General features: G+C 41.8%; 1 protein-coding gene across 5 annotated transcripts in view; it reads left to right on the forward strand.

Annotated features, from left to right (window-relative positions):
* The window catches only part of DENND2B (DENN domain containing 2B), a 139,000-nt gene that overhangs the window by 29,783 nt on the left and 84,110 nt on the right, over positions 1-25,107 (forward strand). For 3 of the 5 annotated variants that reach the window (XM_068148032.1, XM_068148030.1, XM_068148028.1), the window contains exon 2: positions 3,315-3,401. The gene's annotated coding sequence lies outside the window, so the exon portion shown is untranslated. Of the gene's footprint in view, positions 1-3,139; positions 3,194-3,314; positions 3,402-3,898; positions 4,063-25,107 lie in introns of those variants that run through there. The other 2 variants (XM_068148029.1, XM_068148031.1) reach the window with 2 other exon arrangements.

Below are 25,107 nucleotides of genomic sequence, written 5' to 3' on the forward strand. Positions count from 1 at the left end.
GTGCAGTGAAGCAAAATTGAAATTAGTGTGCCACTGAAGTAGTTGGAAGTTTTATTCTCTTCAGCTGAACAATGATTTTTGAGTCAGAGGTGTTATCTTGCACCACTTGCTTTATTGCTGTGCTCTTATGCCATTATGTTGGAGTGTAATGAACAAAGGCCAGTGCTGTGCACTGATAATTCACAGAACTCAGTGGTAGTGTAGGATTCCTTCAGAATATGGTGGCTGCTGTCCTATGCATCATTGTCTTGTCTCACCTGGTAGTCACAGAATGCCCTGTGCAAACATATGGAGTACTGGGACTCCATTAAATAAAGAGTGAAGAGCACACTTTTTGTAGCAGCTTACACTCTGAGCTGGTTGGGTCTTTTCCCTTATTTCCATACCTCTGCAAGTTGCTGCATGATGATGAGGAAGTGCTGCTGCTTAGCTCTCTGCCTCTCCCAGTGAGCTCAGCATGAGCTGCAGGCACTTGCCTTTCCATGGGATTGGGTTAAAAAGGTACTGGGACAGGATACTCAAGCTTCACTTTTTGCTGTTGGTTCTTAAATTTATCTATCTTTGAAACAATACTTATCTGTTGAGGTCCCTGGAGAGATAGCAACTGTGGTGTAGAGATGAGACAAGAGGAAGAGAAATAAGGTGGCCATCTGCTAGGGAAAAGGGGCAGGAGCCTTTCTGAAGGTAGAAAGTTATTTGAGGAGGGGAAAAAAATGATAAATAATTTGATGAGTATTTTTTTGTGGAACTTTATTTTATTTTAAAAAATGCAAAGGAAAATATTACTGAAACTGACAAAGTGATTAATCTTTGTTTGTGCCTACCAGATACTTGTGCTGGTTTTGTGGGCAGCTTAGTCTGTAGCTCATCTCTAGTTTTGTCTTTTTGAATCCCAATGCTGATGTTTTGTTTTCACGTACTGAATGGGATGAACTTTTTTTGAGTTATTCAGGAGCAAATCTGATTTTTGTTTCTTCTCTTGTTGCTGATGATCACTGCTTGATTTGGAAAGAGTTCAGTAAAGAACCTCAGACCATGCAGCTTGTGAAGAGAGCATCTCATATTTCCTGTTCCAGTCTCAAGGGCAGAGACTCCAGGTGTGTCCTGGAGGGAGCAAGAGGGCTCTCTTGCTGTTCACTCATCCTTTGCAGTTCATGTCTGCTCCTGCATGCATCACGTGGCTGCTGCCTCCTGTGCCTGTGACCGCAGAGCGCAGAAAGGAACGAGTTCAACCAGTCAGAACTGGGAAGTGTATGGGAAATAAGAAACTAAACATCAGCTGTGTGTGAGTAACGGATTGGCTCTCTGCAGGCCATGAGGATACATCTTCTAATGCTTTTCGATCACACTGTAATCATGACATTGTAGTTACACAGTATCAGCTCTTCAGCCTGTATGCTGTTTATGATCCCAAATTCTGTCCTCATCCTACATTGTGTTCTGAGGTGTTAATGTGCTCATAAAAAAGTCCAGGGAGAAAAAAGTAAAAGGTGGGGATGGCTCTTGTTTCATTGGGGCCAGTCTGAGCAAAATAGTTCACCTTTTGGTGAGGAATTGATTAGGAATATCTTCATGAGGCTTAGATTAGGCATGTCCTTATCTGGGGTCTTCTGTGGTGGTCACCTATCCAAGATCTAAACCTGGTCTTATTACTGTGCTTTGTAATCACTTATTTGTGCCAGCATTAATATATTTTTAGAGACTTCAGTTGCATTGTTTGGAGCTTCAAACTGTAGCTGAGTGTATATGTAATGTAATGAGCGCTTTCAGTTGTTTATAAACTTGAGCTTTTGTGCTCCCCTGACATCCTTGCCATGTATACAGAAGTGGGAACCTCATGAAGGGTTATGGAGCCTTATGATAAATTCTGAAGTGGGACATGATGCAGAGGGTTGGTACATCTTCCTGTGCAACTAGTAATGGGGGTTCTATAGAAAATATGAGACTGATTCACCATGAATTTGTTGAGTTTTGCTAAGAGTTTAACTCCGTTATACACCAAGGTCTGTGTTGATTATGTAATGTAGCTACACATTTTCTTGGGGTCAGCTCCTTAAATAACATATAAAGGGTTGCATATGCTAATTTTGTTTGATATTTGTAATGCAGGGGCAGAATATCACAACACCACAATCAAGTGGTTGATAGAAAAAAGAAGTTAGAATAGAACAGAATTAACGAGGTTGGAAAAGACCTTTGAGATCGAGTCCAACCTATCACCCAATGCTATCTAATCAACTAAACCATGGCACCAAGTGCCTCATCCAGTCTCTTCTTAAACGCTTCCAGTGATAGTGTCTCCCCCACCTTCCTGGGCAGCCAATCACTCTTTCTGTGAAGAACTTCTTCCTAACATCCAGGCTAAACCTCCCTTGATGCAGTTTGAGACTGTGTCCTCTTGTTCTGGTGCTGGTTGCTTGGGAGAAGAGACCAACCCCCACCTGGCTACAACCTCCCTTCAGGTAGTTGTAGAGAGCAATAAGGTCTCCCCTGAGCCTCCTCTTCTCCAGGCTAAGCAGCCCCAGCTCTCTCAGCCTCTCCTCATAGGGCTCGTGCTCCAAACCCCTCACCAGCTTTGTTGCCTTTCTCTGGACACCTTCCAGCAACTTAACATCTTTCCTAAACTGAGAGGTCCAGAACTGGACGCAGGACTCAAGGTGTTGATTTCTTACTCAATATGGCATAGTCGGCTTTGCAGTTTGATGCCCACTAGAGGGACTGTTGCTTGTTCTACTTGCAGAAAGCAGTCCTGCAGCCCCTTTATTATCTTTTATGAAGTTTTAAAACTTTGAATGACTGACTCTGGTTAAATCCTCTGCAGAGTAGGTCTTCAACTTATTTCCCCAAGTGTAAAAACTTTGCTTTTTGTCCGAGTTCAAACTTATTTTCTGACTGTGCTTACTAAATGTTCTTTTTCTGTCTTTTTTTATAGAAAGTATTTTCTGTTCTCTTGATTTATCAGCCCAGGCTTTCTTATGTGACATTGCTAGGGATTAATTTAGAAATTTTTCTTTTGTCAGGGGAAAAAATGTTGTGTGTCTTTATGTTTGGAAAAAGTTTTGTTTTGCAACCATGGTGCCAGCGAATATGGTAAATTAATCAGTCCTTGTATTTGCAAACGTCACTGAAATGGGTTTCTCCTTTAACTGGGAGATAGTGAATTTTGGGCAGGAGGCACGTAAACTTAGTCAGTGTGAGAAAACTTCCAAGTGTATCTGCTTTTTCTTATTTAGCTGGGTGATTTTTTTGTTCTTTGCTGCTTGTTTGTCAGAGTTGCATGTCCCTGACCTGAGCATTTTTCTTCTTAATTACAGAAACATGAAAGAATACAGGAAGTCCTGCATGACCACGAATACTTGTGCTAATTAAGTCACTGGCTGGACAACTGGGAGAACAGCAAGGTAAGCAGTCAGGCCATGCCGGCAACATTTCTTGTAATCTGCATGATTGTATTTCAACAAAGCCTTAGTGCTTTCAGATATCAAATTCATAACAAGTCGGGTGAAGACAAACAGCCTGCAGGTTTGAATGCAATAGATTTACTTTAAGTTCAAAGATCTGGCAAGCAAACTTGTCTTGTTTTCCTTCCTGGGCGGGGAGGTGGGGTGAGGGGGAAAGTACAAGTTCTGTGGTAGTTTTCTCTTTCAAATAGGCAATAGCTCTAATTTCAACAATCGATTCATGACCAAAGCTGAGCTTCTTGAGCTGACTCTAGGCAGAGCTTGGAGGAGGGGTGGAATGCTTCAAACACGTAGCTGATGAAAAGGCATGCTGTTTGGTGGATGCCTCCCAGAATTGTTTAAATCTGTGTGTGTGTGTATGCGCGCGCAGGAGAAGAGAGAGCGAGGTCTCCATGACAACTGGCCTGGCCACTCTGTGTTCTCTGCAATCATTTTAGCTGGAGTCAGTGCTGCGAGAGGTCATATGAAGGAGCTGTGGGAAGCACAGCAGGTATTAGACGCTAAACGCCTGGGTTTCTGATTGCTTCAGATAGTAACAGAGGTTTGTCTGGGAAAAACAAATCTGAGAATGGAGTGGAAAGGGAAATGCTCCAACTTTCAGGTAACAAATATTGACTTTTTAACATTATTTCCTCCCATTTAAAAGCTTGGTGGCCTTTTTTATTCCTCCCCTCCCCTTCATTTTTCTTTCGCCCTCCCTGTGGTGTTTACTCCCAGCCGAGCGTCTGAGTGAGCTTGGATTCCCTAGCTCTGGGGAATGATGTCATGTGGCAACAGTTGGATTCTATTAGCCAGGGAAAGAAGAAACATCCTGCATTAAAAAAAAAAAGAAAATGAAAAAAGAAAAGAAAAGGATAAAGAAGATACTTTGGCTCTTTGTTGAATCTTTTGCAAAAGCTGGAAGAAGTGCCTTAAAGAAAAAGTTTCTAACAAATCAATTCCCAGAAAATTGTCATTTAGGGCTTTAAAACTTCTTCAACATTCACTCTTCTATGCAAGAATATAATTATGAAAGTGTTACAGAATTCAGAAGACATTTCTTCTTGTGTGCTCCTGTATTACTCTTTAATGAGAAAATTAATTGCACTATAATTAAGCAGAGGATTTGGAACCTCCATGTGCTTGGGATCCTCTAGCAATTGTTTGTAGAATGTGCTTTGAAGAATTTCTCCTGGGCTGGGCTGTGTCTGAAAGTGCTACTTATGAATACGTGATGCTGGCAGCATTATTCTTAATAAGGTTTTCAATCTTGGACTGGTTTATAATAGCTTTAAATCGTCTTTCTGGGGAGGGCAGCAGAGAAGAAAGCAGAAATCTAATAATTACAGCAGGATATTTCCCTCCTCCTCTCCCCCCTCCCTCAGAGATATTTGACAACTGCTGTATTCAACACTCAACATTAAGGTAGTGTGCAGAGCATTTTAAGTGGAAAAACACCTAATGATGGACATACAACTGCTGTGTCCTAATGAAACGACTTAGAAGATGGATACGGTCCCTCTTCCTCAAACATCACGAAAGTACACTGTACCAGTAACCATGATTAGAAGAGCAGGTTACCCCTACACTGTTTAAACTCCAGACTAGCTGATGCTTTTCTGCTGCTTTGCTCCCTTCTGTGTGTTTCAGACGTGATCCAAAGCTTGCTGGAGCTTTCCTTCAACTTCAAAGGGCTTCAGATCAGCCTCTGCCTGAGAACTTCTCAATCTCTGTTTTGGTCTTTTGACTGCAGGACCGGGCCACAGGCTTTCCACTTTCCTTCTTGAACTTTCCAAACAGAAAGTCTTTTGTGTTCCTCCAAACAATACCAGGGCTGCTGACTGGCTTTAGCTGGCTGCTAACACATGCTGGAGATAATGGTGATGTTTATTTCTGCTTTCTCCTAAAATTGTCCTAGAGGGGGGAAAGTGCAGGGAATCGAAATTGGATCCTTCTGTCCCACCTCCCCTCCTCACAAACGGCTGTTGTTTATGACTATGTGTGTCTGGGTGTGCAAATTGTTCCTTGATTAAAGGGCAATATTGTCTGTGCTTCAGGGAGGAGTTCAGGTCTACAGGGGGAAGACACTGCTATCACTGATCTGCCAGCAGAGCACTTGTGAGGCTGTCCACAGGGTTACAGAACTGACAGCGCAGTATAACATTTTGCATCCCCCTCTTGCCTGCCAGATTTGACTAGCATGAGTCTATAAATTAAATACTGTTATTAGTGAATATCAATAAATAACCTAGTTAAGTGATTGGAAAAAGTAATATTTTTTCATCCAGTTGATGGTTTGGAGCAGTTTAATAAGAAATCCCTGTGCTGTTCTTGACTAGAAATGAAATATTTGTAGAGCTGGTGTGTTAATTTGAAACATCTTCCTTCTTAAGAAAGAACACTGTGATGTTTGCCCAAGTTTAAGGCTTGTTTATGGGAAAGCACTGTTAGTCCCTGAAATTTCTGCAATAGACACAGATTATGATTTCCAAACTCAGAACTACTGTTTGTAAGTGCTTACGTTTTATAGATGATCAGCTTGAGACTTCTAAGAGGTCTCCACAAGGTGCTGCAAACTAGGCATTCCAAAGGCAACAGCTGCTCTTTGGTGTTAATCGGTTGTGTGCTGTGATGCACCAGCAGGAAGCCTGGTGAGTTCTCTCCTGGTATTTCTGGCTGAGTGGCATTTCCCATAATAGTCTGTGTGGCAGTATTTACATGTTAACTTGAAAAGTGGTACAAGGCATCAGTCTCCTAGTCCTTTAATGTAATTTCTATAGGTCCAGTTCCAAATGAGATTTGCATATGTTCTATACTGTGTATACCTTATCAGAAGGAAATGAAAAGTAAGATCAATACATCAGAACATATTTATAACTACATTCACAGCAAAGTATTTTATAGCTGACCACTATTGTTGTGCAGAAATGTAATCAGCAACATGTATGCATTGGCTGCTGCTGTTATACTCTGTAGCACATGTGAAGTTCGTGTAGCAGTTCATGCTCCACACAGCTGCTGTGGACAGGTCCTTAGCCTACTGTTTGCAGCCTGATGTATTTGTCACTTTATGAGTGTATTCATTTCTGCAGCTTAAAGAGGGCTGCTTTATGTTGTTGTCCTGACATAAATCTCCTGATTGGTCCCATGTGCCCATTATGTTTCTGCCAGAGTGGCATTCTGTCTGTGGACAGTCAATGGCCTTAATGTTCCAGGGAGATTCGTGTGGTTTTCTGTTAGGATTAGTTGTGTCCTGTCTCATTGCATTTAGAAGGAAAGTGAAAGGACATGGTAGATTGATTCCACCCCACATCCCTCCCCACTCCCTTGACTATTTAATGAGTAATTTCTGTATTCTGAGTTACAGTGTTTTAATAACTTGTTTTATCTTGCATAAAATCATCTTTTGTGTTTACCTGCTGGTACTTCTGCTGTCTGTAGGCTGGCAGCATATGTGTCTCTGTTGTCTCTTGCAGTGAGTTCTAAGTTAATTGCTATGTTGACATATTTGTCTTTATTACTTGGAAATACACCACTGTGCTTGCTCATGAGCTGAAGCTGTCTAGAAGCCTAGGACTGATTTTGTGTCATTCAAAACTTGTTTCTACTCTTACTCCCTTTTAGAACAACTCCAATCCCTTTGAAAAACATTATACTTGTCTGTTTCTGCTGTTTTCTTTGGTCAGGTGATTTTCAGAGCACCTGATGTTACTGTCATGGACAGATCCATCATTAAGTTCTTGAATGTGAGATCAGTATTCTCTGTCTGTAACCTTGTGTTCACAGTAGATAGAATTAACTGATTAAGAACAACAGTGCTGCATATTTAGAGGAGCTGCTCTTGAGTACGCTCAACTATTTCCTTATAAGAATTATTTTATACACGAGTAAGTTCATTTCAATTCCAGCAGTATGAACAAGTGGTTCTCACAGACATTTATTCTCATGCTGCTTTCTAGTTGAGGTGATTCTAAGTGACTTTGCAAGGTGTAAAATATGACACGAAGAAGGATTTGCTCTGAGCAGCTCATGCTGTGTTAGAGCGTAGTAGCTATGTAGCTACCTTTAATTACAGCAAGAACCTTGAAGTGATTGCACTGTCATTCTGCTCTGCAGAGCAGACTGTCATTAGTGCTAATCAGTGATTTCTGTTCTGTGTCTGCATCTTTGACCCAGTTACTTTGCTGAACTTAACACAGTTACTGGAGTGACACAAAGCAGACTCTTGGCACAGCCCTGATCACAGAGCAGGGGGAGATCTGGCAACTTTCACACAAATCTGTTATAATTAAAGCTTCCGGTATGGGATTTAAACTTTTTCTTCCTCTTAAAAGCCTGAGAGCCTTTTAAAAATAGTTTTCAGAATGAAAATGAACCTAGAGGCAAGTCCCCAGACAATACTAACTGCAGGCAGACCTGGAAGAGGCAGGTGCTCCTACATTATGCTTTGCAAAATGTGCTTCCATCCTGAGCATTTTTTTAACATAGCCTCCTGGTTGTTCCTTGTGATAACAGAGTTGTTTCACATGACGACAAGAGTCTCCCAAGCAGTTAGGTTGTTGCACAGTTGGCTTTCCTCTAGTGCCAGCTCTTAGGCTTATCCAACCCTTACTTCACCCACTTGGAGCTAAGCTGCAAGGAGCTGTTCAAAGCAGTCCCACTTTCCCACCTTGCTAGAGGCAGTGCTCCCCCCCTAAATGTTTTTATCCCATCCTATTGCAGTTTGATGACAAGAAGATGAATTGCAAGCTGAAACTTCTGCCAATGGCAACAGCACAATTTGGCATCCCTTGTGCAGCTGGCATCCAAAGGATGCAAGCCATCAAATTATTTGTGCTCCTGGTCCAGCTGAGTCTGTTGTTTGTAACTAGAATATCCCTTCTTTCTCTAAAGCATACTTGAAAGTTAAAAGGCATTGCTAAGTGGTACATTATGGACATGCTGAGGACGGTTAGAAAACTTTAACAATACAAAACCTGCTCCCTGCAATGTGATTCCACTGCAAAAAGCAAGCTGAGATCTGCAGCAGTATGGAAACATTTTCAGCTGAACAACTGACATTCCCATGTTTCAGCCTCTCACAGGCTCATGCAGACCTTCTATTATTAGTTTTAAAAGGAGAATAGCTGACAGCAGATTAATTTGAATGGCGTATTCCAGAGAGAGCTGTTTTAGTCTGAGTTGTCGAGAATGGCAATCCAAGAAAGTATTGTCTAAAGAAAAACCTCTGATGTGGAGCACAATCCTGTTTATCCAAAAGATTTGTAGGGGGCAAAGCCATCTTCATACCACTTTGCTGTCAACATGTTCAAACCTGACCTGGGGGAACTGAGAAGCTGAACAGCTCAGCCCGTTGCATTCATCTGTTAGCAGTTCCTGGGAGAGCTCCCCCGGTGTTCCCTGGCACATTGTTGCAGGGAAAGGCACATATCCCAACTCAGTCTTCAGAAACCTGCCTGAAAAGTTACTTTTAAGTGACTCATTCTGCTGCTGGTTTTTGGAGTAAAGTCGTGTTGGTATCAGAGGGAAGAGTGAAAAGAACCAAACCACTTTTGGACAATGGATGCACTTTGTGTAATCAGTAGATGCTCTGGACTAGAGCTGCTCCTTTGTGCATCGGGCTGGGTCTCACCACTGTTCTGGCCCTGCTACATTTGTGCTTGGGACAGCAGAGTGGCTTTTGGGAGTTTGTGAAGACCTAACTGCAAATGCTGCTTTCTGCGCTCATTTGTTGGCAGTGGCATATTACAGTAGGTTGCAAGTTGAACAATATCACCTCAGACAAGTGCAGGTGGCTGTCTGGCCACCTCTCTTGTTTCCTGTGGAAAGGACTGCTCACCTGTAAGCAAGGCCCCCTTCTGAGCCTGGTCAGCTGAAGCACTGCTTGCTTTTCCTGATCTGAGGCTTTAGTGAAGGAGAGTCAGTCCTGCTCCTTAAGCTGTGTAAGATGGTCCATTTAGGTCTTTCGTCTCTTATAATAAGCCTTTGCCATGGTGCTGAAATGTTAACTGCTTGGATAGGACTATTCCCTCTGCCACTGATTGGGATGGTCTGGGGGGCAGGAGTCACAAAAGGTGAGGGCAAAGAGTGACTCTAGAAGAGAAGGCTAAAATGTCTCCAGCCACCATGGGCTGGGAGGACAGTGCATGTTTTTCAGTGCAGAGAGCTTGAGTCCTTGGGAGTGGTTGGGTGAGCAGCTGGGCAGGAACACTGTTCCCTTGAGCCACCTCAGAGCTGCTGCCAAAGGATGGAGGGGATAGTCCCAAAATACATGCAGAATGGAGGTCCTTACAGACCCTGCCTGTTGCCATGTGCTGCCTACGCCCTCCTCCTCACTTGAGGGAGCATGGAAACAAGAAAAGGGTAGCAATGAGAGTGGGGCCTTTTAATTTTCTATGCAGCCTTTGAGTCCAGGTTCTTATTTCAGCAGAAGTCTCCCTGGAAATGAAATTTGCTTAATGTAAAGGTTGGGTGAAGGCAGATGTTGAACCTTATTGTGTTTAGAAATGTTCGGTTTTACATCCACATGTTTGGAGCTGTTTGTGTGTGGTGAGGGAGCTGCTATATGAGCTGGTTGTACAGAGAACCCCATGGGCAGCAGGCTATAATCCCTCCTGTGCCAAACTCAGTGGGTAGTATAATATACTGTCAGGTTTGGCATTTGCATTAAGGTCTGCTTTTCTCTCCTGTGGAGGCATTATCCAGTTTTCTGCTGAGACTCATCAAGAGCTAAGGTCCCTGCTGTGTTTTATTTACTGTTGGCTGATATGCATGGGCAGTAGAAATAAATGTAAACATGACTGGGTGCTGTGTACTACAACATAATTTCATTAATTTCTGTGCACTGTATAGCACAGAATGCTTGCTGGAGATTTATGACCATCTGGAGGAACAAAGTGTCCAAGAGGTAGCCTGAGGCAGTCAGCTGCAGCAGTTTGTCAGCAGATCCCAGTGCAGTTCCTGTGCCTGTGGCACTGATGGCTCTGATAATGTGGGTGTACCTACCTGTTTTAAAAGTATGGCCAGATACTTAGGTAGAGGAAGATGAAGCCAGTGGAATTATGCTAAAGGTTCCCATGATTTTTCTGAAAAATCTCTGCAGTTCATGTCCTAGATAGGGCAGACTGATTGCTAAGTGGCCATTTATCTGGAGATTTCAGGTGTCAGTAGATGGCTGCTCAGGTTAGGCTGTGTGATGTCCTGAACAAATGGTCACATGGCTTTCTCCGCCTTAATAAAACTTCCATGTTCAAAACCAGGCAGGTGAAGCTCTCTTGTGCATTGGCCTCTTGCTGAGTTGTTTCAGGTGTGATGTAATTTTGACAGATGTATGGCCTTGCCTACAGTAGCAATGCACTTGGGCTTACTGTCTTGTGAGAGCTGGCATCACACGCGCCCTTTGTAACGGACTCCAATGTGAGCTGCCGCTGGTTCTGAGCAGGATGAATTCCTGCTGCCAAATGGTATGCTGGCCTGTGGAATTATCACAGTGTTTACTATTAAAAAAAAAGATTTGTCATGAGAAAAGGTGAAACCTGTTACTGGTAGTAAAGGAACAGTCAGCTACTCCTGAGTAGCTAGGAATAGGTTGGGGGAACAGTGCAGAAAACAAAAGGCTGTTGATTATTGGTGAAAGCAGGAAAAGGAAAAAAAAAAAAAGTTAAAAGGTAATTATTCTTCTGGATGAGTGGTTGGTTTCATCAAGAATCATAGAATCAATAAGGTTGAAAAAGACCTCAAAGATCATCAGAAGAGGAGCAAAGTCAACCCCCAGACTTCTGGGTCAGCGTAACAATTATAATTTCAACATTTATTTGCAATCTGGTTCAAGAGCAAACCAACCAACCCACTCATCTTTGTAGGCTGGGAACTCTGTGAAATAATTTTTTGGTCATATGGACACATGGTGTTCCCCGAACGCTTGCAGTGGTGAGGTGAAGTTGAGAGCATGCTGGGCTGTTTCACTGCTGCCCACTACTGAACAGGAGCAGCAAATCTGTCACCTTGGACAGGCTGCCCTTGTGACAGTGGCTCATTAATGGTTGTCACATCAGTTATGTTTCCATGACAGCCTGACAAATGTGGCAAAGCTGTGTTTTATCAGCAAATCCCCTGCTGGCCCTAGCCAGGAAAGCATATGGATAAGAAGAGAAATTTTTTCTTCCTGCTCTTTGCTACTGACTGGTTGTACTCTCTGTATATGAACAGCCAGCTAGCTCTAGCTGCATTCCTCTGTACTTTACAGTACCTCCTCCATGGGACTGAACTAGTGATGAATTAATGCCTTTTTCCATTTGTCAGGAAGCTTTTTTGATTGTTTCATCAACCAAGGAAACTGTAAAGGTCAGGCTGCTTGAAGAGAAACTACAATGAGAATAATATTTTGATTTTGTTTATGTAGCATCACTGTGGAACTGAATAGAATACTGAATTTTTCTATCTGTAGATCTCCCAAAGGCACACATAATTGAAAGAGCCATTCATTATTTTTTTAGTTAAAAGACAGGTACAATAAGTTGTCTATTGATTGAAAACTCCCAAAGTGTTGATGAAAATTTTGTCAGCTCTATTGCAATTTTTGGCATGGTCTTTTTACCAGAGAAATGCTTTAAGACACTGTGTAGAACTGGAAACATGCTGCAAAAAGCAGTGAGCCTAGAGATGGAAATTGGTCATACTGACCAAACTGAACATTGAAGAATAGTGACTCCCTTGAGAGCTTGGAGAGGCTCCTGAGACAGCTCTGAAAATGTAAATAGCTCTATACCTTTGTGGTGCATCTTGGCTGCAGAACATGCAAGAAACGGGAAGCACTGGTTTTTTGGGTGGGTTTTTTTTGAGGTTTGAGGTTGTCAGGGAGCGTTACTCTGATGTTACACAGCAGTGGTGGAGCTAGACTGATGTATAGACAGTCTAGTGGTAAGAGAGAGGCAAAGCTGAAGCACATTTGAGACCCCACTTACACTGTTGTTAATGAAAGGACTTTTCTGATGACTTTCCAGCTTAAGCAATTGACGCTGTGTGTATGCAGTAGGTTTCCTTTTCCTTTAGTCATGCGGGCCATAACTGGACTTGCGTTTTTTGTGTCTCTGGGCAGTTGGATTCTGCTGCATTTTCCCTTTATGGATGATCCTAGTTGAGAGGTCTGCTAATCTCCATTGGACTTGACAGGGAAAAAAATATTAAGGATATGGTTTTGAAACTGAAAAGTGCAGCACTATAATAAATTGTGGCTCTCTGGTTGAACATGAGGATAAAATTCATTCCAGACCCTGTGTTCGAATGGAACAGTTTATGAATGGAGACATAGACCCTGGATTGTATTTCAGCATTAGTCTCTGGTTTGGAATTGTACTGTTTCCAACATAGCCAAGGATATGTATTTTATAAGGTTTTATTCTTCCACTGTTCACATTGTTCAAGTATGAAGTCTCTTGTGCTAGAGATGGCTGTGGAGTACGTGCCATAGGAAAAACATTGCATTTTTTTGAAGGAACAGGTAACTGTTGTCTGCAGTTTACATATTGGAAATAGCTTTATTTTTGGCTGAAGGAGAATTGGGTAATGCTCAAATCTATCACAATTGTATATCTGCTTTACCTCTGTTTCTAACTATCTCTATCTTGTTTTATGGTCACCACCTCTGCATCAGCTCTGTCATCTGTCACACAGGGGTAGCTCTGCTAGATAACATCACAGCTGTGTATGCTGCTTACTATCATCTGTTACAATCAGATGTTTAGAAAGCCACTAGCTGTGGTAAATATGAATTAGTATTGGTTATATTCAGATGGACAAGCTGGAAGACATTACCATTGTAATTATCAAAGAAACAAATTAAAAGGAAACATGCTTAAATACCATGTATTAGGAAAATTGGAGTCTTGGACTGAAGTCTAAAATTTCTTGTCACTACTGCTGAGAAATGGCAGCTGAGAAATAGATGCTTAAAGATGGAGAGGCAGCCAAATCCTCCTGTCAGTTAACATACTGTGGTTTCACCCACTGCTTAAAACTGTTTAGTTTTAAACCTCTCAGATGAATTACGTTATAATGTTGACAGAAACAAAACTGAGATGCAAAAAGAAAAGCCTGGGCAAAAAATTTGAGGTGTGATTTATCTATTTTTTTTTTAACATTTGTTAACTGGATTTTAACTTTTTTTTCTGACTGTTGTAAATGCTGACCTTTGTCTCAGAAAAGGTTAAGTGTGTTTTAAGGATATATTTATGTCTGTGTTCATTCTTGCTGGCTTTGCTAGGCCAGTTTTGAAGCACAGAAATGTCACCAAGCTTTTGGACTGCCAGTTTTATGAGCAGGGACAATTCTGTACATTAAAAATCAAGTAGTTCCCACTCCCTAGGCATGATGTTTTTCTGTATTCCTGGTCATGTCCTTACCCCATCTTCATATCTCTGTAGCTGTTGATTTGTGAAACATGAACCTGTACTCTTACTCAATAGCTGATTGAGCAGATGCCTTCTGTACAGCCCATTTCTAGACAAGCCTATTTCTGATTCTGTCTTGTTTTTCCTTAGGTGGTTGAGTTTCCAGGTGGCTGGGCAAGTTAGGCAGTAGCAATAACAGAAGACAGAGGTTTTGCAGTACGTAATGATAGATAAAACAACAATCAGAAATTGATAAACTTCTTGGGTTTATATGAAACAAGTCAAGGTTTTGACTAAATTAGAACTGGATAAACACTTTTTACAGTAGTTTACCTTTGACCTTACCACTGAATTTTTCAGACAGATCACTGTGTTAAATCTTCTGTATGATTCGCTGACATCAAAGCAATCTTGCTGTCTAACAGAACAATGAATAATGGGGCATGGCTGAGGATTTAGCTAGCAAATAGCTTTTGTTTCTTCCATGAGAGAAAGAAAAGTTTCTGTTTCTCCATCACATGAATGAAGTACCCTGCTGGCAGTGTTTTGACAAATTTCTGCAGTAAGTTTAAAGACATTTTGTGGTCTGCTGAATGATATACACTTGAAGACTCCCTCTTGTTTCTTGTAAGAAGTGTGATTCCTTCTTGATAGCCGAAAGCCTCATTCTGTGAGGTGGGAGTGAAAAATGCATTTTGAGAAACATGAGGCTCAGCAGATGCTCCCCTAAAGATGCTGATCACTATATGCTGGGCTGATTGCTAGCTTAATACTATCACACTGAGTTGCCTGCTTAAAGCAGAAAACGTCCAGTCTGTATGAGCTGTGGTTATGGTGATTCACCTTTTCGGAAGCACCTGAATGATTCACACAGTTGCATGCTATTGCCTTTCAGTGATACCTTGGCTCCTGACTACACAAACTATTGCTAAGCATGGGAATAAGCATCTGCTAGGGTTTCTGAGAACTGTATGGAGACAGTGTTCTGTAGCTGCCGGGAGCAGTGCTGTCTGGTGGGAATCTTATTTTCAGCAGAACAGATGTTATCCACCAACTCAAATGAGCGTAGAGGAGGTAAAAAGGGGAGCCTGTCTCTACTTCCTCTGTAGGCAGGTAGATGCCCACATGCATTCCCTTGATACTGAGCTGCTGTAGTGACTCCTGGGATGTTCAGCCCATGCTGTAATTCCTGTACAGAAGGGTCATTTGCTCCTTTGCAAAACTGCCTTTGAATTGTCCTGCATGGAGACTGTTCTGTTTGTATCAATGAGTCAAAGACTTCCAGGTAGTATGTGTTTACTCTTGAGGATCATCTCTTTTGGGGGGCACCTGTAGTTGGCACAGATATATTGTGCCACTCACACAGCATTGAGACTAATGCTCATTCTAGCACTAGTATATCACCATTACGTAAATAACATGCAGACAAAGAGACCATCTCTTCCCTAAAAATTATGTGTAGGCAAAGGATGAACTGATCTCAGCAGAGTAAAACAGAAGATGCTGGATATATCATTGTGCATTTAATCAGCTTTAGTTACAGATTTAAGAGTTGTGCTGTCCTGTATGAATGTTGCTGTAGTTAGCATCTGAAAGAACTTGCTGTCAACAGGCTGTTCAGTTTCAGCTGCATTATTCATAAGATTCCTTCCTCCCTCCAGCTGTTTCCAGAAATTGACTTTATTTCAGTTTATAAAAACTACTTCCCCATTGTTTGTGCCCACAGCTATTTTCCAAATATCTATCCCCCCAAGGAAAGCAACCCCAGCTTGATGAAAGAATCTGTGTGGAGTGATGCTTTGTGGAGAAAGTCCAAAATGGCACAATATTGGAGTTGCCATCTGCAAAGCTTCAGCAGCTGGTATTTCTCTGTTGTGTATCTGTGGCAGGATACTGGGCACAGTGTATGAGTAGGGTGTGGTTGCCTCGCCAAAGGGTTCTCATATTTTGTGCTGTGGCTCCAGATTTTTCATTAAAACTGGAAGGTCCAAATCTTGCTCCTGTGAGAACTGAGTGGAGAAGTTGCTCGATGTTTTTGTTGTACTGCTACAGCATGAGGGGATGATCTCCAGAGGCCCCTCCTGACTGCTACCATTCTATGAATTTATCCTTCTCAGAAATTCCAGCTGTACTGGCTTTTTAATAGGAAGACTGGTCAAATGGTTAAGAAAATGCAGATGCCTGAGAGAGCAAGGATAATACCTTGAAACTGTGCCATTAAATTAAAAATGCAGTTTGAAAGAAAGCCCTCAAACTTCAAATTGTCTTCACACATGTATATTCTTTAGGATCCCAGCTGGAGTATAGCTACTGTGAAGATTCAGCTGAAGTGAATTTTGTGTTATTTACACCTAGACTTCCTAGGATCAGAAAAATGATCCCTAGCATGACTCTTGCATCTGCATCATAAGGCAAAGAAAACCTGGTGTATATGGATGTCCCACTGTGCATTCTTCCTTCAGGTTAAATAAGAAAAGGTTTGTATGAGGAAAATGAAGTAGGAGTTCAGATTATCACAGATATTAGGCTCACACCAGAAAAGAGATGCAGTTATTCCTTCAGGAAATGGCAGGAATTTATGCTCTGTAGGAACCTGTGAATCCTGGTGTATTCATAACACCTACAAATTTCAATGCAAATTATCTGTCACATACTTCAACCCCAAATCATCAGATAGTCACAAAAGATCTTTGAAGTGTACTCATAATATCGTAAATCACTACCTTTCGGAGTTGCAAAAGGCATTTATTTTGTTCCAGCAGGAAGAAATCTACTATTAGTCAGCTTTTGCCCACTGAGTTCTAGGCACAGGCATGATTCTGTCTGCCTCTGTAATCCACATCACTGTCCTGGCATCATAAAATGCTTCACAGGTATTTACCTACTTTTTGGAAGACTAGGAATGAGTTTTGATTAAACTTTGTCCAAGTTTGTGTTATTGACTGGAAACCATGTGAAGTATGGTAATGCAGATTCATGCAAGACAGAACTGATTTATTTTTCCCTTGGATGTTTAGATTTGTTTGTTAATCAAACCCAGGAAGAAATATATTCACACGGAGCTCAAACTGAAGATTTTTCTAAGCCTCAAAGGCTGTATTTGTTTTATGATGATGAAATTGTTAATAGGAAAGCATTATGTGGTTTTTTGTTCTGTTTTCTAGCTAGTTTACTGGAAGCCAAGTTTTGTTTGTGAATTTCTTAATTGTGTGCAGTATTGTGCATATATTATTGGGCATAACTGCACCTCTAGGCCTGTAATAATTTGGCTCTTTGTAGATGCACGTTTTCAGTTGGTGGAAAGATCAGTGTGTGTTCAAGTGAACTGAAGGAGGAACAGTGAAGAAATAGGAGACAGGAGAGAAGTCAGAGGTATGATTTAATTTCTGATATTCTCTATGAATATTAGCAAAGAAGTGTCTAAAACCAGAGTTTGGCTGACAACTGCATAAGCATAAACTCTGTGAAATAAGACTTGCCCTTTTGCTTAGTGAATTTTATGACTGACCAGAACTAAATCTATTTTGACAGTTTGTTAAGTTTTCCTGGGGGTAGAGAGCTATAATTCTGTCAGGTTGATGCAGAGCTACTTATATATAACATCACACTTTAGAAGAGACAAAGTATAGGGAACAGATCTGGTATAGGGAGCAGATCTAAATTAGACCTCTGTTGTGTTCAGGTTAAATCCATAAGAAAAGAGAAAGGGAAGATGAATGCCAGCTTCATTGCCAAGCTACCCTTTGGAGGTTTGCTCAGATATGGCCTCCCATGAGATGGGGAAAGTTTGAGTCCAACATTGCTGTAGGGTCATTCACTTTGGGAGTGAGAGAGCATGTGTTCAGGTAATAGTTTTTACACCTTAGCCTTGTCTTGAAGAAAATATTTCCATAAGGGTGCGGTACTAAATTTAACCTACTGTGCGTGGAATGCTCTCTGCTTGGCAAGAGGCCAAAACATTCCCTGCAAAGGAGAAGGAGATGAAATTGTATCTGATCTGAGTGTTAATTTCTGTCCCTCAGGCTTATTCTGTGGCTGTTTCTGTGTTGCAAGGGCAATGCTGGATGTGCCTTTTCAGTGAGGTCATTGCAAAATCAAATTGTTATTAAATGATATTTTACTCAGTTTTGAGTTGAGTTAAAGTAGGAACACCAGTGCTAAAACTTTGGGTAGAAATGCTGGTGCTGCAATGGCACTCCAAATCCTGTCTGGATAAAATTAATCATTTCACACAAATATTTCAAGTTCATGTTACATGTTTTGATATTTTTTAGATATAAGCAGTAGCACATTACAGCAGTGTGGCCAATCTGAAAACCAGAAAGGGATATCTGTTTTGGAATGCACTTGTTCTTTCTGGACACATCTAGCTGGCTGAAAGGGCATGCTTTCTTCCAGACATGTTTTTGAGGCTACATACTCTTGCGCCCTCTCTGCCATTACAGCTGTTAAGACTTGCAGTGTGAGCAGAGAAGTGGGGTTTGGAAAGCCTGAATCTCCTGTTCAAGATGCAGAGTGCATGAGGCAGTTGCAGGGCTCACAGGTGATAGCCTTTGTCTGACTGCTCCTGTGGGTCTTAGTCCTATCTGATGAAAGTGAAATGGTTAAGTCTGTAATGCTGCTTCAGGTTTACCCAGCTCTCCAGACTGTGAAGAAAGATTGTTCCCTCAGCAGAACTCACCCATACAGTGGGTCTATTCAGGCCTGCATCTGGGAAGATAGTTAGTGCCTTCATTTATGAAATTCCTATCATAGAAGCGCAAATTCTTTGGAACAGCGGCTGGTCTCCCTAGAGGTCTCTAACATGTCATGTACACAGCAGTGTGTAAATCATTTTCATAAAATGGAAGAGGAGAAGCTCTTTCAAATCATCGTCATCTCACAGCCTGGGAAGATTTAAAAGATATTCATGTCATTTATGGTTGGTTTGTGGGTTTGTTTTTGTTTTGTTTCAGTCCAAATCCACTTCATTCCCTTCTGCCACTCTGAATGCAGTATCCATGGGAACAGAGCTGGCACATCTGTGGCTGCTGCCTGGCTACCTTGCTCTGCTTAGAGCACCTGTTGCTTCAGGAAGACTTAACAGAAACCCTCTGTTGGCAGGAGCCACAGTTCATAGTGGTTAGGTGGCTGCAGTTGGCTCTGGTGGGTAGGTGTGTGAGTGTTTGGCTGCCTCTTACTACAAGAAATGCTAAAACAGGTTTAAGTGTTTCCAGTTGTTTCACTGTCTAGTGGTTGGAGGCCTGATGAAAGGAGATTTATAACACTTGTAGTAGTTTGTGGAAACTTTCCTTTCCTGCAGATGACAAAGGTCAGTGCTGTGGCAGCTGAACTCTGTTCTTGAGAATCATGTCTCTTGTGATGGCTGCAGACTGGGTGATAGGTGGGAAGATGCTCTCTACAAATTCACCAACCAGCTTGTAGTGATAAGGAAGAAAACTCATTCACACGGTAGTTGTAAAGCCAGTGGATATAACTGAGGAGCATGGTACCATTTTCTTTGCAAAAGATACAATTCTCCATCATATTATCTTTCAAAAATCTCTGTTCTAGGAAGGAGCAGCTCCTTCTCCACTGCATCTCTTTGGGTTTTTTTACATTTGGGAAGGGCAGCTCTTGAAATTCCTTACATTTCTTCTGATGGCTTTTCAGCGTCGATTCACACTTTTCCCTTTTTGTTTTAGTGTGGAAGAGTGAAATTCCAGCAAGGCTGACTTAGTGAGAACTGAATTAATGTTGATGGCCAGAGAGAAATGTAACTTGATCTTCTGTCTCCAGTGCTTGAATCAGGAACTGAAGTAATTGTTCTAAGATCCTGGTCCAGTTGCCAGAAAATGGAGTGGTGCTTCTGCCAGATAGTCACCGCAGGAGTGCCAGACATTCCTTCTCTCTCTGAGCTTCTGAGTGTGTGTGTTTGAGAAGGAAAATACACACAGGCAGCAGGGACCAAAAGGCTTTTCTCTCTGGGGTGCTAGCTGAGTGTGAGGTGGGGTGCTGTGCCTCAGGTGGTGCCCATAGGGATATTGGTGTGACTGCTGGCAAGGGCTGTGGGTGTGTGGACAAGAACTGGAGTACAGGAGCCTTTCCCCTGATTTTCTGTGTTGGGCAGTGCCATTAGTCACTGTCACAGGGCTTGACAGAGGATATGAGGTAAAGCCATCAGAAAATAGGGCTGAAGGGCACATCATGCAGCAAGAGGAGATAGTTCAGTTGTGGCTCACTGCAAGAGATGATGTTGTCTGCCAGCTGCTAAGTCCAGCTGCACTGGTTAATGATTTGTGCTTTTAATTGAAACCATTGTGCACTACTATAGCCCTGCCTTGGGGAAGCTGCTGGTTCAATAAATCCTGATTTTTCCATATTAGAAGGGCTGTGTTCTTTGGGGATTTGAAATCTCAATTTTTTTTTTTTTGTCCCCCTGCCCTTTTCAGTTGCTATAGCTACTACAATTTTTTTGTTAACAAAGGCAATAAGAAGTGGTTTGCTGTGCTTAGTTTATGCTGTTGTGATTCTGGTATAGCTGCCAATATTCTCTCCATCCTTTCTCCTTTCACCTCTTTTTCTCCTCCTAGAGACAATTCTCTAGAGAAACTGCAGGAGTCAGGGAACTGCTAGTCTCGCAGTTACTCCAGGGCTGTGTATGTGTCAGGGCTGAGGCTTCTACCCATGAATTAGGAACTTAAGAATTGGAGTTTGGGTTTGAGTTTCACCTTGTGTACCAGATAAGCAGCTACCTAGAGTGTGGACACTTCCCATGCTGATAGAGTCATGCACACTTTGCAGTACAGAAAGAGTTTGTCCCTTTCAGTCTCATGTCATGTTAACACAGTATTGCAGATCCATTTGTCCTGAAGTATCTTTGGGACATTTCTCATGAGGTAAGTTTTCCATGAAGAAAATCTCAGCCATGGAAAGAAAACATCCCTGAACACAAGGGAAGATGGGAGGGGACAGAGAGTGCACTCCCAGTGTGGAGAGGAAGAAGGGGAGCATATTTCTCTTCCCTCCTAGCATTTCTTCTTGCCCTGCTTTCCTTCTGAAATTCTCTACTCTTAACTTCTTGGTTTCTCACCTGTGTTTTTCTGATAAAGTTAACTATTCTTCCTCTTACCTTTTCTTTACTAGGTTTAAATTCTTCTCAGGTATGCCTGGGGTGAGGACCCCTCTTCCCTGTTTCTTTCATAGTGTGCTTCATCTGTTTTCAGCAGCAGGGCCAGGAGGAAGGCTGAGGTTCACTCATTTTGCTGGTGCCTTGCTTCTCAGCTTCTCATTTTGTTTTCTTTCTGTCCATTCAGTAGTCTGAGATGGCAGCAGGACATGGAGCATGCACTCTGAGTTAGCCTCCTCGCACTCTGCTGTGGTTAATTGTCCTGGGAGCACAGAAGGCTTGATTTAATTTGCTTTGGCTTAGAATATGTAGAGTTTGAAGAAGATGGAGGCAGTATCCAAGAGGTTCATAACTATGAAAAGAAACTGTATCAGAAAACCTTTGTGCACAAAAGAGTTACAGATGCTCATTGCCGTGAGACATGCCAGTTTGCATGGCAGATGGGAGAGGGTGGTTTTGCTGGCTGCAGAAGCTGGTAAGAAGTGGCTTGGCTCCATTTTACTGCTAGTGATAGCCACATGTCTGGGCCCCATCATGTTTCTGGAGAACTTGAATTTTATAAGGAGCATGTCCTCACTGCTTGTGTGTGAGCTAAGTCATGAAGTTACTCGTGGTTCATTGGCAGGGCAGTAATTTTTGGAGAGATCAAACCATAGATTTTTGAAGTAGAGTAGGAAAAATAGCAGCTCTGGGAAAATGGGCCACTTGACCAGATTCCAGAATGTGGGCGATGAGGTTTACTCTCTGGCATTTAATTTGAGGATCTCGCCTCTAGGCAGCTTTCCTAAGACTACAAAAGAAATCCGTGTCAAGAACTCAAACACAGCTCAGAGCTCCTGCGTTCTGCAGATGTTGCTTTAAGTACAAGGACATAATTTCTAAATGTAAACAGATACCTCTTCTGAATGGTTTTTGCATCCCTAATACAAACAGCAGACCTCCTTGCCAGCCCATTTGCTTCTGTGACCCATCCAGTGTCACTTCTGGATGTACTTTGGATACAGGGAAATGAAGATCTCTGTGTATTTCTACAGGTTCCCTGGGTAACTGCCAGGAGCAAAAGAGACAAACCCAAGGTTGTTCTAATTTCTTTGCACAAGCCAAGACAGTTTTGGCTAATATTTTCTTTCTACATCTATGAGGTCTCCAGCCAGTTCCTCACCCTCCCAGGATGCTTTTATATCATCATATTGAGGCAGTCCATCCAAATTAATAGTTGCTTCTCTAGAAAAGTGTCTCCCTGGCAATCCTGGTCTTTGGTTGGTGTCTTTCTGTCTGCTCTCAAGAAGAGCTCTGCAGAAGGAGTCTGAGGCAAACAATCTAAAAGAAATTTCGTGGCTGCCTGAAAACAGATGAAAATAGTGCATCCAGCTGCAGTGGCCAAGCTGGGCATTTCAACCCTTCCATCTCTATGCTTTTCTCAGTGGCACCATTTCTATTTCAGTTCAAGAGGAAAGGCAATTTCTAGGGCTTTTAAGCTTTGAGTGTGTCAATTTCACTGCAGTCTCTCAGGGAAATGAGGGTAAATAAGCTCAAGGGTCTGTTTGTGCTGGCAATGGGAAGCCAAGTTACTAATTTATAGCTCATTGCCTGCTCCGAAATAATTCACTGGTTGTATTCTCACTCCTGAGCATGCCCTTATACAAGGTAATTTGGAAAGTGTTACAGACCTTAAACCCATACTAAGAACATCTGCATGATGCTGTAAAGTCTCTGTACACAGAGAAGTTCTGGCTTGTTTCTGCTTTACATAGGGTAAGAATTGAGAAAGGAAAATTAGTAATTTGTCCACACTGGAAAGATAATTCAGGTTTAAGGTACAATAGAGATCTTGCTAAGCCACACTCTGTTTGGCTGAGTGTGCTTCAGACATTCCTGGGTAGCATAGCTTGCTTGTAGAAAAGATGTCCAGAGACAGAAGCAGTCAGGAAATAGCTCAGCTCAGCTGAAGCCGTTTACCCAGTGACTCATATATATGGCAAAAAAAGGCCTGAATCCCTCTCTATGCAGCTGCATCAAGATTCCCATTCCTCCTATCAGTTGTTATTATAGCCTTGTACAAGCCATATAACTGCTATTCATTTTGAGTTTGCACTCTGGTGGAGCTCTGAGTGGGAGCCACCTGTGTCTAGTGGTAAGGGAGGGAGATGCTAACAGCATTGGGAACAGCAGCTAGCTCTTGGTTGTAGCTGTGACCCATGTTTTGCCTCTCATGATGCTCTAAGGCATCAAGACCTGCCATAGTTTCAAAGTCAGGATGTTTCTCAGCTGTCTGGCAGAATTTGTCAGTCAGTCTTGGGGTGAAAAAGGTTCAGTCATCAGTGTCAGCTCAACAGGGAATTTCCTTTCACTAAGACTTTCTGCTTGCTTGCTTCACTTTGTGTCTCACCTGCAGCCTGTGCTCCCAGGCAGTCTGCACTAAGCAGTGGCCTGTTCTATGAATTGTATTATCATGGCTTTAGGGACTGGTCATACCCTGTAGGAATACTGAATACAGGAATACTGTTTCTCTGTTCTCATACTCTTTATGATGCAAAAAATATTCATGAAAAAGAATCTTTGTTCCTTAAAGCTAATATACTCTCATTCCTTAGCAAAATTGTAATCTGGGTTTTTTGTGTCAGAGGAAGCAATTCGTTGCTGTGCAAGTGATGGTGATGCTGCAGTTAGAGGACTGTGACTTCACTGGGAAATAAGCAACAGGAGTGGGTGAGCACCTGAGACTTGCACAGGTGTTTCCTGAGGATGAAGGGAAAGGACAGAGGAAGAGTAATACCAAGGAACTGTGACATATAGCAGGCACAATTTGTAAGTAGGCTGTTGTGGGAGTGATGACTGGTCATCAGGGAGATGCTGGTGTTGCAAAGGCCAAAGTACATATGCCACTGCAAAAAGTGATTACTGAAGGCCTTCAGCAAATCAGTGTTCATTCTATTTACTATAGGGCATGCTGAGAGGACTTGACAGATTGTGACTGACACTCAAGTGCAGCAGAAGGAAACCAGAAGTCACTTTTCTGACTTTTTTTAGGCAAAGTGCATTCAGCTGGTTAACCAGGAAACGTGAAATCTGTGTGATGTGACTAGTTTTGGATTTGTTCTTGACAGTATGTCACAATACTTGAGAGATTGTTTTCATTGCTCTGTGAAGAATAATTTGCAAATACTGTGATGGAGAATACTCTCACATAAGCCCAAGAGATGTGGCACAGTGATTCATATAAACTTGCAGGGCTGTCAGACCCATTAGAAGGCAGTGAAAAAACTTGATACGCAACCATAAAATGTAGTTTGGTTTTTCTGTCTCCAGTTTTGTTTTGGGCTTTTTTTGTTTGTTTTTGGTTTTATTTTTCCCATTAAGCCCTTGCTTTGATATACTTCTATAAGTTGTTGATTGACTGATTTTCTGCCGTGTTTAAGTTACTTGGATTTTCCCTTCATGTGCTGGAATGATACCAGTATTACCTCCAGTAAAATATTCATGCAAAATAGGCAATAGAGAAAAATTGCATGGAAAAGTCAGTTGATATCACCATATACACAAGAGTCTCAACTTCATGGGAAGAAACATTGATGCAACTAAATTTGGCATGTCTTGAGAAATTGTCAGCTCCTCTTGCTGAAAACAAATCAGTGTTAGTGTGCTTTTATGTTCTTGTTTCCTATATATATATATAAAGTTGCAAGTCAGTATCCCATCTTTTGTAGTGTCCCTTCATCTTGTCTTGGTTTTGAATATAAAAGAAACCCATGATAACAGTTATTTACCTATAGCCATGTTTATATCTCTTCTTTTTCTCTCCTTAATTGCTAATAAGTGATTTAGACAGGTTTAGCACAGTAGAAGCAACGAACTGGTGAATGGAAAACATTAAAAAAGCTGCTGGCTCCCTGTGGAATGTGCAGTCCTAGAAAGCTTGGCCAGCATCAGTGGGTTTCCTTTCTTGTCCCAAGTGAGCCCTTTCAGTCGGAACAGGCAGTTCTTTTACAGTCCTGTTATCTTGATAATGTTACATTAACAATAACAACAAGACACTGGAGGAATTTCAGGAGCTTCAGTGTAGAAAAAATGTTACAAACTGAGAAAAAAAAAATCTCCCTGATCTGGGAAAATTGATGCATGCAAGCAAATTGAAGGAGGACAAGTAGACCTAGGATGTGTGCTTAGTATG

The sequence above is a fragment of the Melanerpes formicivorus genome, unplaced genomic scaffold (assembly GCF_026170545.1).
Source record: "Melanerpes formicivorus ecotype bairdi unplaced genomic scaffold, bMelFor1.0.p_v2 SCAF_16, whole genome shotgun sequence".
Lineage (NCBI taxonomy): Eukaryota > Metazoa > Chordata > Aves > Piciformes > Picidae > Melanerpes > Melanerpes formicivorus.